The sequence below is a fragment of the Anomaloglossus baeobatrachus genome, chromosome 3 (assembly GCF_048569485.1).
Source record: "Anomaloglossus baeobatrachus isolate aAnoBae1 chromosome 3, aAnoBae1.hap1, whole genome shotgun sequence".
NCBI classification, from domain to species: Eukaryota; Metazoa; Chordata; class Amphibia; order Anura; family Aromobatidae; genus Anomaloglossus; species Anomaloglossus baeobatrachus.
Window position 1 is genome coordinate 182429682 of NC_134355.1, and position 13575 is coordinate 182443256.

A 13575-nucleotide genomic window follows, 5' to 3' on the forward strand; every position below is an offset into this window, starting at 1 on the left:
CCGATCGCATACACTCACGCATTGACGATATTGCACATACGCGCTCACACTCACAACATCCGGAGATACCACATGCTTCTGGCCATGTGATCCTCCGGCAGGTCCTGGAAGCTCACAGCACAGTATCGCCGCCGAGAAGCAAGCGATATCCCAGGATGTTGTGAGTGTGTGGATGCGATGTGATGTGTGTGTGTATATGTGTGTGCGTATATTTTCCGCCGCTGCAGGACCTTGATGCGCTGGTAACTATGCTACCATGGTTACCAGCGTATCTCGTCCCCCGCTCGCACGGGAGCCCACACCAGCATACGCCGGCCAGCCCCAGCAATGCGAGGGTATGTGTCGGCTGGTTTGGTGGCGTACGCTGATGTGGGCTCCCGGGGGTACAGTACTCACCTTGGAATCGTGGCTCCGTGACCGTGTCGGTTCGGGGAATGCGTGGGGGGGCGGGGCCAGAGCTAGCGTGCATTGTGTGAGGGGGGCATGGCGTGGCCGAGTTGCCAATGCCTGCAGGGTGCTGGGGCGAGAGGCCAATCTGTGGGGGGGCGGAGCCTGGGCGAGTGGCCGGCCAATCCGTGTGGGGGCGCAGCCTGGGCGAGCGGCCAATCCGTGCGGGGGGGCGGGGCCATGGCGAGCCCAGCGGCCAATCAGCTTTGTGTCACCGTAAGGACACAATTTTGGAGCAAGACAGACAGAATAAGGCAATTATATATATAGATAGAATGTGAGCAGCACGTGTAGAAATATACTCCCTTACACACCTTAGTATACGATCATTTTGTCAAAAAACACTGAATGTGTTTGGGCATACAAATCATTATGATCTACTGCTGGCAGCTCCCTTTGCAGGAAAAGAAAAAAAATCTGGCACTCCTGTTTGTGGTCAAATAAGGAATATTTATTTTTGTAGAAAATAACATTTTGGTCCTGCTATCAGACCTTCCTCAGGCCTAAATTGAGTAGATCTGATAGAGATATGCGATCTGTGATGCACATAGACCAGGTATGTCGTGAGGCTTAAATGACTTATTAGAAGACCTGGATCATGTGTCACAGTGTGGGTAAGTAGCTAATAAGAGCGGATCCCTTTGCAAATGCTGACCAATGACCAGTTTTGCTTAATAGGAGAGACGTCCAGAGATGTAGCAAGCCATGGTAGCACGTTGCATGGCCGTTGTGCTGTAAGATGTCGCCTTGGATACTTTGGAGAAAAGGCCTTACCACAGCTAGATCAATGTAATGCTGAGCTGTTAGTATACCTGTAAGATTAAAGGGGTCTGGCTAACTGACATTATGCCACAAACACCATTTTCTATGGTTCTTCCCTACATGTAATGATTTCAGTGCTTCTAGTGTGAAAACTGGGTTCCTTAAAGACCACTAAGCATCTACAGTTCACCATATTACATGTGACAATGCACACTCCCATGTCCATTAGCCTTCCCAAGTTCTATTTTCCTGAACATCTCTTTCTATTATAATTGGCTTTAACAGCAGCATATTGGGTCTGTCTGTTTATAATTAATTTTTTTGTTTATAAATGCTTGTTATTGTATTTAACTATAATTAGACCACACTTAGATGAAAGTTCAATATAATAGATGCATATTAAAGCAGCAGTCCCATGAAAATTTTTATTGGGTAAACCTGTGTAAATGTATAGCTAAGGTGGGCATATTAATACACTCACCGATCATGGTCTATCCCAGTTTCCAGCGCCGCTTTGATCCTTCTATTCCTACTTGCCGCCTCACACTGGGTTCTGTGTGTGAGCCGCAAACTGCTTTTACAATGTAAGCCTGTGAAACCTTGTTCTAACGCACCATAGACTTTTAGATTGTAAACATGACTTCAAGCTCACACTTTTTTTTTTTTATAGAAGAAAGTTCAAAAATATAAAGGGCTGGTCAGAAATTGGTGAATTGGAATACATGTTTTCTCGATTACGTCTCAATTATTCTGCGTGAAATGTGCGTATTAATGCTTGATTATTTGATATTACTGAAAAAATGGGTTTGTGTCATGTAGACTGTTTTTGACAGGAACCTGTAATATCCCCAAAACGCTATTATCCTGCAGATATAGGTCCAATCTGCAGGTTAATAACGTTATAGTGCTGTCTGGGTGCCACGTTGAGTACACAGTTATCGGGAGAAATTGATATTTATTCCTATTAGTGCTGCCAGCTTTCAGTTAGAGGTGTGACCGGAGCGCTTTCAGGCACCTCTGTATTGTTGGCACTGGCTGTGAACACAACCCGGCACATTGACAACATTTTCTGCACAGATGGACTGCATGGTGAGCGGTCAGTTGAAGTGTTGGGGCATGCTTAAAGCTACCAATCACTGTGTACTGAGCGGTGACTGAAGCCACTTCAGGTACAACTGTATGCCTGAAAGGCCACAACACCCGGGAGGAATTATAGTTCATTTTTTCCCAGTAGCAATGCTTTCAGTAAGACAACTAGATAGCAGTGCAACACTATTAACTTACAGAATGGCTCATTATTTGCAGTTTAACAGCCTTTGGGGACATGACAGGTTCCTTCTAGCACTACAGCATCTGCTGTCAAAAGGTATACTTTTGTTTTTTTTTCCTTTTAAACATTAAATTATTTTTTAATTTTATGAACTAACCTAATTAACCATAAATAACTTTGATTCTTTGTCTAATACTATTAAGTTTTATAGTGAAACCTCCTGTTTGAGGACGAACACTTGTCGATTTGGAACTACAATTATAATCTATGTACTTCTTCTGTAATAGATTTTTTACATCCCTTGTGGAGATTTCATAAATGTTCCAGATGGGAAAACCTATTTAATGGAAAATGTTTATAATACAGTTTCAGCTGTAGCAAACGAACATGATTTTGTATGTTCGTATACAGTAAATGGCCTAAAGAAGACCTTTCAATAAATTCATGGTGAACTGTACATAGGATGTAATTGTGGCTGTAGAACGGAATATAACATTAAATAAACACATACATAATATGCAGGTAGAAGACCAGTTGGCAGGCCAAGCTAGCAGGTCCAGGTGCAGGAAGGATACTATTATCAATGATATTCCTCCTCTGTCCCTGTATACCTCTATGTAAAGACTCAGCCTAGTTGGCACTCTCAACACAACCAACGCAAACAGGCTCTCCCACTCAACGTCGTCTAATCCGGGCTAAAATACATATGCGCAAAGATTGTCAATCATCGAGGAACAGTCACCACAACATAAAAAAAATCACCTGTAATCAGATATAAATAGTCATATGCAGGAAAGAAGGTTGTTTCTTACTGTAGAATATAAAGTATGGATATGACCTGTAGTCTGCATGCAAACAAACAAACATGAGGTGTTCCATATATAATATCCTATTCCTCAACAATATAACATAGTTTATGGGAGGAAAGAGCAGGATATATAATACCTTCAATTTGTGATCTTCATACTACCACAGTAGCCCATCTGCCAAAAGTACCAGCCTCATATGAGAAGGGTGTGTGTTCCCCATAATTTCCAATACACAAATACTACCTTGTGCAATAGTGTGCTCTTAATAGTTATTGATACACATGTACTGCCTCAATGCCTTTCTCCTTTAGATGGTTGTTCATCATATTCCCAATGATGCCCAAGTGACAACGTGCCTGCTAGTCTAAAATGCCAGTATTTGTGTGCTTCCAGCAATGGCGCATGGAGCCATGACATGCTGAGTAATGACACTCCTAGAGCAATAAAGCCCAGCGATGACATGCCCAGCTCAAAGACGTGCAGAACGATGACCTGCCCCCGCATCGTTCCTGATGTGGCTAGTTCACATGTCCACATTCCCAGTCACTAGAGGCTGCATATTAAGGCTATGTGCCCACGCTGCAGATTTTGCCGCGGATTTTCCGAAAATCTGCAGCAGCGGCACTTCCAAGCCATTTCAATGGCATTTTGGAAATGCTGTGTCCATGCTGATTTGCCGCGGATTTTGATCCGGAAAAATCTGCAGCGTGTCAATTATTGTTGCGGATTTTGGTGTGTATTTTGGGTATAGAATGGGGAAAAAAAAAAATCCGCATCAAAATCCGCGGCAAAAATAAGGTGCGGATTTGTCGCAGATTTTCATGCAGAAAAATCCGCAGGTACATTCTACCGTGGACACATAGCCTAAGAGTTCGTAAGAGCTGCGCAGGTGCACTTATCTCATCATAAAGTGCAAGGGCAACAAGATATCTGCATGTAAAAACACACACGTTGCGCATGCGCTTCATATATTCAGACACTATTACAACTCGAATTAAAAAAAGGTTCTCTTTAACTGTATCAGACCTAAACCAGCAATGTTTTTGTTTCCTTTTTGATAACTACCCTAATTGAAAGATTGTGTAGAATTAAAGGTGGTTGTCTGAGGTTTGGCTGTATTCATAATCTGATTAATTTGTAAATTCTGACAAACTTCTTGGTCCTGTGAATGCTATTATAAGATGGAGTACCAACCCTTTATCTTGGAGGAAAGGAAATCTTATCACTGTCCGATAAATAGGTGAACAATCTTTTTAAAATAACAGTTTGACTAGAGCTAATAAAGCTATATAGTGCCTTCTTATGGACTAGAAGATTATAGAATATATGTGATATATTTTATACTATTTTCTCATGAGATTCAATAGTCCATATGTAGCATTAAGAGTGTGTTAATCCACAAAAACAAAATGGTACGGTAACTAAAGATCATTGTCAAAACTACTACATGTGACAGCATTACTGTAACCTTTTTTTTGTTTGTTTTTCCCCTCTTCTTTCCTGACTCAACTTATTGGGAGAGTAGAGAGAAACTTTATTTTAATATTGTATTTTTTCTATTAATGTCTCGCTACCGAAGGAACAACTTTTGTAATTTGCATTTTATTTCCTATGTATTATTTTAAACTTTAAAACTATGTTGGATCTGTATTACTTTCCCACTGTATATTAAAGATTTTTTTTTTTTTCATTCGTGTGAAAAGTAAATTCTAATAAATCTGTTCACAAATGCCACAGCGAATAGTATTGTTTTGTGTAAGGCTCGCCGCTGGCGATGGTGAAGCGCCAAGATTGAACTACTTGATTGAGGTTGAACTAGATGGACCTAGGTCTTTTTTCAACCTTAGTAACTATGTAACTAAGATTGAAGTGGACCAACTGGACCACAAGGAGACCCTGAGCCTAACTTTACGTGGGTAGAGGACAGGGACTGTGGCAGCTGACCCCCAGGACAGGGGAGAATACAGGAGCAGACAGGACAGAGTCTCAAGTGCAGACAGGGACCACCAGGATAGCTCAAGGCAGACAGCACAGGCAGAGTCTCTGGCACCAGTAGGGCAGGACAGACAGGCAGCGTTACAAGTACCAACAAGGCAGGATGGACAGGCAGTAGATATTGGTGGGACAGGACTGGAACCAGGTACCGACAGGCTGGTAGCCAGGTACGGGCAGGATAGGACTTAAACCAGTTTCCAACAGGCAGGACGAGCTGGTAGCCAGGTACGGGCAGGACAGGATAAGCAGGATGGGCCCAGACTTGACAGGCTGAACCAGGTAGAGGCAGGAACAGGACGGACAGGGAGACCTGACAACTAACTAGACAGAACTCAACTGACTAAACTCATGGTGTTGAACAGACAACTCTCCTAATGCCTTAAATATGCAGTGTCTCTCAGCGATAGGCTGAGAGGCACTTCCTAGGAGTGGCATGCTGGCCTTAAGAGAAGTGCAGCCGCGTACGCGCACTCCCAGAGGTCTTGTGATGCACGCACATACTGGGAGGGGGAGGAGGAACCCACGTGGAGGAGAACAGGGATGCCAGGCAATGTGGAAGAAGCCAGTTGTGGCAGTGAGTGACAGCGTGTCCCTGCAGGAGGGGAGAGGGAGGGACGCAGCGTTGCAGTACCTCACCTTTTACGCCCCCTCTTCCTTAGGGCTGATGAAGGATTTCTCTGCTTGAAGTCGATGGTAGCTGGCAGACAGGAGGAAATAAGGACAGGCTCACAAGACAAAAACACATCAGTCAATGGTAGCCGGCAGACAGGTGGAAATCAGGGCAGGCTGGCAAGACGAGATCACAAAGTCAATGGTATCTGGCAGACAGGTAGAAATCAGGGCAGGCTGGCAAGACAAAATCACATGGAGCCAAGGCAAATCTAGAAAAAACACAAGACAGACAGGACAAAACAAGAAGGGAGATATCCGATTGCGTGTCTCCTACAGGTATAGAAATGAGGTATCCGGGTTCAGACTGGGGCATTTCATCCATGCACGACACCAACAAGAACTTCAAGAGACCTCGGATGGGAGCTTGGAGATGCACCACAGGTTCAGAACAGGAGCAGAGACAAAAGGCCTCTGAAAAGACTGAGCCAGGCGGACAGGTTTCTTCACTTGGGGGACTTCCATCACAGAGTAAAGTTCTGGCTGATACAAAAAAAAAACAAACTGGAGTCAGAGTCCGTGGCCTGATCAAAACTGCAACGCTTACTTCCAGGGATGGTGAAACGGCGAGCTGTGGACCACAGGGAGACCCCGGGCCTACCCTTATGTGGGGTAGAGGACCGGGACTGTGGCCCCTAGGACAAGGGTGGACACAGGAGCAGACAGGATAGTCTCAAGTGCAAAGAGCAAGGACTTGGCACTCAAATAGTTAAAAAAAAACCCCCAACAAACTGGTATTTTATTGAGTGAGCTTCTGCCACACAGCGGTGGATGCTGTGATCTAAACCAGCGTTACTTTCACTCACAAGCTGAGCAGGCAGTCTACACTGCACATTGCTGAAAGTCTGTTAGACCGAAACGTCTGTGCTGTATCTGGTCAAGCTTGCGCAATAAAATACCAGTTTATTTAACTTTGAGAGCCAAGTACTTGCTCTTTGCTATGTGTGGGACTGGATCCTACCTTAGAAGCTACCACACAGAAATGCCGTGTTTATCCACAACAGAGTTTCAAGTGTAGATGGGGACCACCAGGGTGGCTAAAGGCAGATAGCACAGGCAGGATGGACAAGCAGAGTCCCTAACACTAGCAGGGCAGGACAGACAGGCAGTCACTAGTACCAACAACTGAATAGGATAACTGAAGTGAGCACTAATATATATATATATATTATGAGTGCAAGCCAAAAAATACATACTATATAAGGATAAGGCTGCACATCAAACTTAGATAATAGTATAATGCCTCAAGCATATGGAAAAATATTGGAAAATACAATGAAAAATGCTACTTGCTAATTTGAACATGTGAATAATGAATTGCATACCTGCCATGAATATTAGGAAAAAGGAGATATTTAGTAATCGCATTGATCAATGTAACTGAGCCCCAAACCTCGTCAAGGTACATCTCTATATTGGGGTCCCTAGCTCTGTGACCCTAACTGTGTGTCATCTCATTGCAATTAAAAACTGCTGTGGGTGGAGAGGGGTAACTAAGGACTTTCTTATATAGGAGATGGAAAAAACATGGCCGAAAGGGGCGGAGCTGTGTTCACATTCAGAAAAAAAACTACATATAACTGAATAGGATAACTGAAGTGAGCACTAATATATATATATATATATATATATATATATATATATATATATATATATATATATATATATTATATATATATTATATATATATATATATATATATATATATATATGTTTTGGGGCTCAGTTACATTGATCAATGCGATTGCTAAATATCTCCTTTTTCCTAATATTCATGGCAGGTATGCAATTCATTATTCACATGTTCAAATTAGCAAGTAGCAATTTTTCATTGTATTTTCCAATAGTTTTCCATATGCTTGAGGCATTATACTATTATCTAAGTTTGATGTGCAGCCTTATCCTTATATACTAGTACCAACAAGGCAGCAGGTACGGGCCGGACAGAATAGGACTAGACTGGAAACAAGTGCCAACAGGCATGACTGGCTGGTAGCCAGGTACGGGCAGGACAGAACTGGAACCAGGTGCAAGCAGGCAGGATGGGCTGGTAGCCAGATACGGGCAAGACGGGACGAAGTACAAGCAGGAACAGGATGGGATGGACAGGGGGACCTGACAACTAACTACAACCCATGGCAAAAATTATGGACTCACCTGCCTGAGGATGTTCATTCAGTTTTTTTTTTTTAAACAAAAGTAAAGATCACAGACATGGCACAACACTGAAGTCATTTCAAATGTCAACTTTCTGGCTTTAATAAACAAAAAAAAAAAATCATGAAAACAATGTGCTAGCCTGTAACAGTTACTTTTCAAAACCAAGCAGGGGGAAAAAAAATATGGAATCACTCAATTATGAGGAAAAAATTATGGAATCATGAAAAACAAACAAAACAACACCCCAATACATCACTAGAATTTTGTTACACCACTTCTGGCTTTTATAACAGCTTGCAGTCTCTGAGGCATTGACTTAATGAGTGACAAACAGTACTCTTCATCAATTTGGCTCCAACTTTCTCTGATTGCTGTTGACAGATCAGCTTTGCAGGTTAGAGCCTTGTCATGGACCATTTTCTTCAACTTCCACCAAAGATTTTCAATTGGATTGAGATCCGGACTATTTGCAGGCCATGACATTGACCTTATGTGTCTTCTTTCAAGGAATGTTTTCACAGTTTTTCCTCTATGGCAGGATGCATTACCATCTTGATAAATTATTTCATCATCCCCAAACATCCTTTCAATTGATGGGATAAGAAAAGTGTACAAAATTTCAATGTAAACATTTATTGAAGTTGTAATGACAACCATCTCCCCAGTGCCTTTACCTGACATGCAGCCCCATATCATCAATAACTGTGGAAATTTACATGTTCTCTTCAGGCAGTCATCTTTATAAATCTCATTAGAATGACACCAAATAAAAGTTCCAGCATCATCACCTTGCCCAATGCAGATTCACGATTCATCACTGAATAGGACTTTCATCCAGTCATCCACAGTCCACGATTGCTTTTCCTTAGCCCATTGTAACCTTGTTTTTTTTCTGTTTAGGTGTTAATGATGGCTTTTGTTTAGCTTTTCTGTATGTAAATCCCATTTCCTTTAGGCGATTTCTTACAGTTCGGTCACAGACACTGACTCCAGTTTCCTCCCATTCATTCCTCATTTGTTTTGTGCATTTCCTGTTTGAGACATATTGCTTTAAGTTTCCTGTCTTGACGCTTTGATGTCTTCCTTGGTCTACCAGTTTGCCTTTAGCAACCTTCCCATGTTTGTATTTGGTCCATATTTTAGACACAGCTGACTGTGAACAACCAACATCTTTTGCAACATTGAGTGATGATTTACCCTCTAAGAGTTTGATGATCCTCTCCTTTGTTTCAATTGACATCTCTCGTGTTGGAGCCAAGGTGTGATCACTCCTTTTTAGATGCAGACTAATGAGCAGATCTTATTTGATGCAGGTGTTAGTTTTGGGAATTAAAATTTACAGGGTGATTCCATTATTTTTATCTCATAATTGAATGATTCCATTATTTTTCCCCATTTGGTTTTGAACAGTAACCATTACGGTCTAGCACATCATGAAAATATAATTTGTTTTAGTGTTTCTTAAAGCCAGAAAGTAAACAACTGACTGAACATCCTCAGAGCCAGGTGAGTCCATAATTTCTGCCAGGGATTGTAGACAGAACTCAAATGACTAAACTGATGGTGTTAAAGTTTGTCTTAAACAACCAGTGCTTCTCAGTAATAGGCTGAGAGGCACTTCCTAGGAGTGGCACGTTGGCGAGAGGTGCAGTAGCGTGCACACTCCTAGAACTCCTGTGATGAGCGCACAGACTCCAACTGGAGGAGAGCAGGGACGCCGGGCACCATGGAAGAAGACTGCCACAGTGGAGAGTGACAGTGCGTACCTGCAGGAGGGGAGAGTCAGGGACGCAGTGTTACATTTTGTAGATAAAAGTAAAAGATTACAGATGTAAACTGCAGGGGTAAACAACTGCAAGAAAAACAACTTTTTCAGCAGCTGTAGGTTTTGGAATTAAATTGTAAGAAAGTGACTGAACCATGAATGGAAATGGGTACGTGCAATTTTCAATGCCACTGGTTTTCACCATTAAAAACCAAAAGGTTAAGGCCATATGTTGTAAAATCTTTGCTCCTTTAATCTAAAAAGGTATTCCACTGTAGAATCCATGCTTTGCATGAGGACTTTAAAGTACACCAAGCAGCAGGATTTTCTTATATAACCTAAAACCAGGCTATTTCTATACATATCTTTAGATGTCAGCTAGGATGTATAGGTTTTGAAATACAGGTAAGTAACGTTTGTAAAATGAACAGTGTTTTTGAATAGGGAGTATTCATTGTGATTCCCACCCCCCTGCCTGTGTGTCCTCACACTATTTTGTATGCCAATTCTATTATAGAAGTGTTTTACTTATGCCTGTTGCTAAATCGGTGGCTAAAAAGGGACCTTGCTGACATCATACCGATGGGACCAGAAGGGGTGGGGCCTCAGCCAACATAGCTACCAGGAAGCAACAATATTTTTCTGTTGCCTGAGGCCCCACCCCTTCTGGTCACATGGGTATGACATCAGCACAGGTCCTTTTGGCCACCATGATTTTTAGCCACAACCTTCTAAAATTGAATTAGCATAAATAGTAGATAGTGGGAGGATGGACAGGCAGGTGGTGGGGATCACTATGAATACCCACCCCAGCTATTAACTGCTCAGCACGTGCTGCCAATCAAAAAGCTGCTCATTTTACAAGCTTAACTTGCTTGTGTTTCAAAACCTATGCATCCTAGCTGACAACTAAACGTGTGTATAGAATCAGCATGATAGTGCCAGTATAGCACTGGCTTTAGGTTATACAGTGCATCCACCGCCATTAACTTGAGAACTGCGGCGGCTATAGGCATAGAAGTGGTGTCTAGGTATAGTAAAGTAATCATGCACTACGCAACGACACCACCTATAGTGCCACCTGGTGGACAACAACTGAGTTAGCATTTTATTTAGAAAACGGAACGAGAGCGAAAAAAAAGTGAATTACAAAGTTGTAGGGCATCATCAATTCAATACGAATCGACACCTTGCATACAGAAATGCTATGATTAGAAAGTGTAAAACTCACAAGGCTGCGGACTTGAAGTGATACCTCATGGAGACCTATCTACAAGTCACTGGGTATGGTGGCTGCGTGGAAAGGCCTCCACACTCACCTGACCCCATTGGACTTCTGTGAGGTCACATCAAATAGCAGGTGTATGCGACTCCTCCACCAACATTGCAGGACCTATGACAACGTATCACAGATGCTTGTGCAAACGTGTTAAATCTGCAGCAAACTACTACAATCTGAAGGGGTGAATCCAAAATATTTCTGAGCTGCTAATTTGAAAAGCCAGACTATACTTCGTACACCTCAGTTCATCACCTTTGATCTTAACGATAACCACAATAAGATTGAACGTTTATAAAAAATATTGCCTAATATACACGAGAGTTCTAGACAGAACCCTGGTACTGATAAGGAGGTCCGCTAAGTGCCATAAGGTGTACACTGTTGTAGCAGAAATTGATGCCACTTTTAGCATGTCATGGCAGAATACTGTGGTAGTCTCATCCTGGGTGTGAACCATAAACTATCACACCACCTCCTAAATCTCACAATGACATGATTTTTGATATACCGTATAACATGTCAAATTTCTACTGGTCAGACCAAAAGCAGAGGCGGACATACCATTGTACAACCTGGGCAGCTGCACAGGGGTCCAAGAAATAAGGGTCTCCACTTCCAGTGCCAAAGCATGTGGAATAGTCCGTTATGATGAGCTATTGGACTGTACAAGGCCCATATATTGTTCTCTCTCAGGGTCTCTCTTCTGTTTGTGTTCACGCCTGGACCAAAGTACAGATTTCTTACTTTTCTTATTTGCAGTCCTTGTGTTACTTGGTCCAAACAAGTTTCTTCAATCCTCAGTAGTGTCTTTTTTCTGCAATTTGACCATAAAACCAGCTTTGCGTAGTCTCCCCTGGATTCTGAGATTGGTAACTGAGAAACTTATACTGAGCAATAGAGGTCATCTTTGTTTCCTGGGGCAGACTTCATGTGAGCCATTTTCATCAGTCATTGATGGTCCCACTTATTTCCTGTCTTAGTAAAGACAGTGCCACACCAATATAGTCTTTAAGAAATTGAGTCTAGTGTTGTACCCCAGAGACTAGGGAATGACTACACAGCCTTTAATTGTAGAGTGCCATATTGTTCAACACAAAAAACAAACAAACCATCAAAGGGAGATTTGAAGGCAAAAAAAAAAAAAGTGGCATCCAGTCCCCCCCTCCCCCCATCATTCTATTTGCAAATGGCTTTTGGCAAACGTGTGCCACATAACCGCACCTTGTGCATCTGTCTGACTAATTTTGCTATAGACCAGCAGCACACTTTTCTTGTGCATTTATTCTCTAGTAATATACACTCCCAGCACCTGCATTCAGTATCTTCCATCTAGTTTACAATGTGTTATTACATTTCTTTCCATTGAAAGAACTTTTTTCACCTATTCCAGATTTTTTTCTCCCTTTTCTGCTTTTTGATTATTACTGTGTCCTGATTTTTGTGGATCAATATTGTTGAATATTTATACATTGTTGTGCTATACATGTAACGTTTTTTGGCGCACTTGTGGGTAATTACCTCAGTTGGGTTTTACTCGTGTGACCTCTCTCCTTTATCCATTTTTTTATTATTCTCAATAACGTGTGGTTTTATATGCACATGTTTAGTCTATTCGGGCCCCAACTCTTTCCGGTATAAGTTTTGTAAGAAAAAAAAATTATCCAGATAACAGTGTGCAATCTGTGTCAAAATTTTGAATTATTTGTGTTTGATTATATCGTTCTCAGACTGTTTAACAGTTCTCTTCAGTGCCGGAAAGGACATTCAGCAAACTGGACAAATGCCAAATGAAGCACTCGCTTCGGTCGTGGGCCACATTATCTGCCACAGGCTGGCGCCACTATAGGGATATTGATGGTGTGATGACGTCACTGCATTGAACTTAAGGGGGTTCCATCATTCCGCATGGGAAGCTGTGGGAGGACTATTATACCACATGGGAGGCAGTGGTTATAGTTGGATCATTACAAACTATGTGGTGGCTGTGGTGGACCATCAGATTGTATGTGGGGCTGAGGGGGGGGATATACTGTATAGGGAGGGGCTGGGTTAACTAATATACCGTACTTTACAAGGAGCAGGTTTGACCATCATACTGTATGGGGCATGGATATCATAGATATCCTACTGTGATGTTTCAAAAAGTTTGAGGTATTTCCTCTTGTAACTGAGACTTTGTACCGTGATAGCAAAAGTTCTATGGGGCCCCTGTGCTTTCTATGTATGCCCCTGCTCAGGGGCATTATTGCAATAAAGAGGTATTGAGGCACTAATATCAGGAGAAAGGGTGGGGGATTTTTAGCATTACACAGGAAGGTAAAGATGAATTATTATAAAAGCATAGGGCATGTTTATTATAAGGAGGTGCCAAAATTACCAAAAGCAATATCGAAATATGTATATAGGAAATAAAATG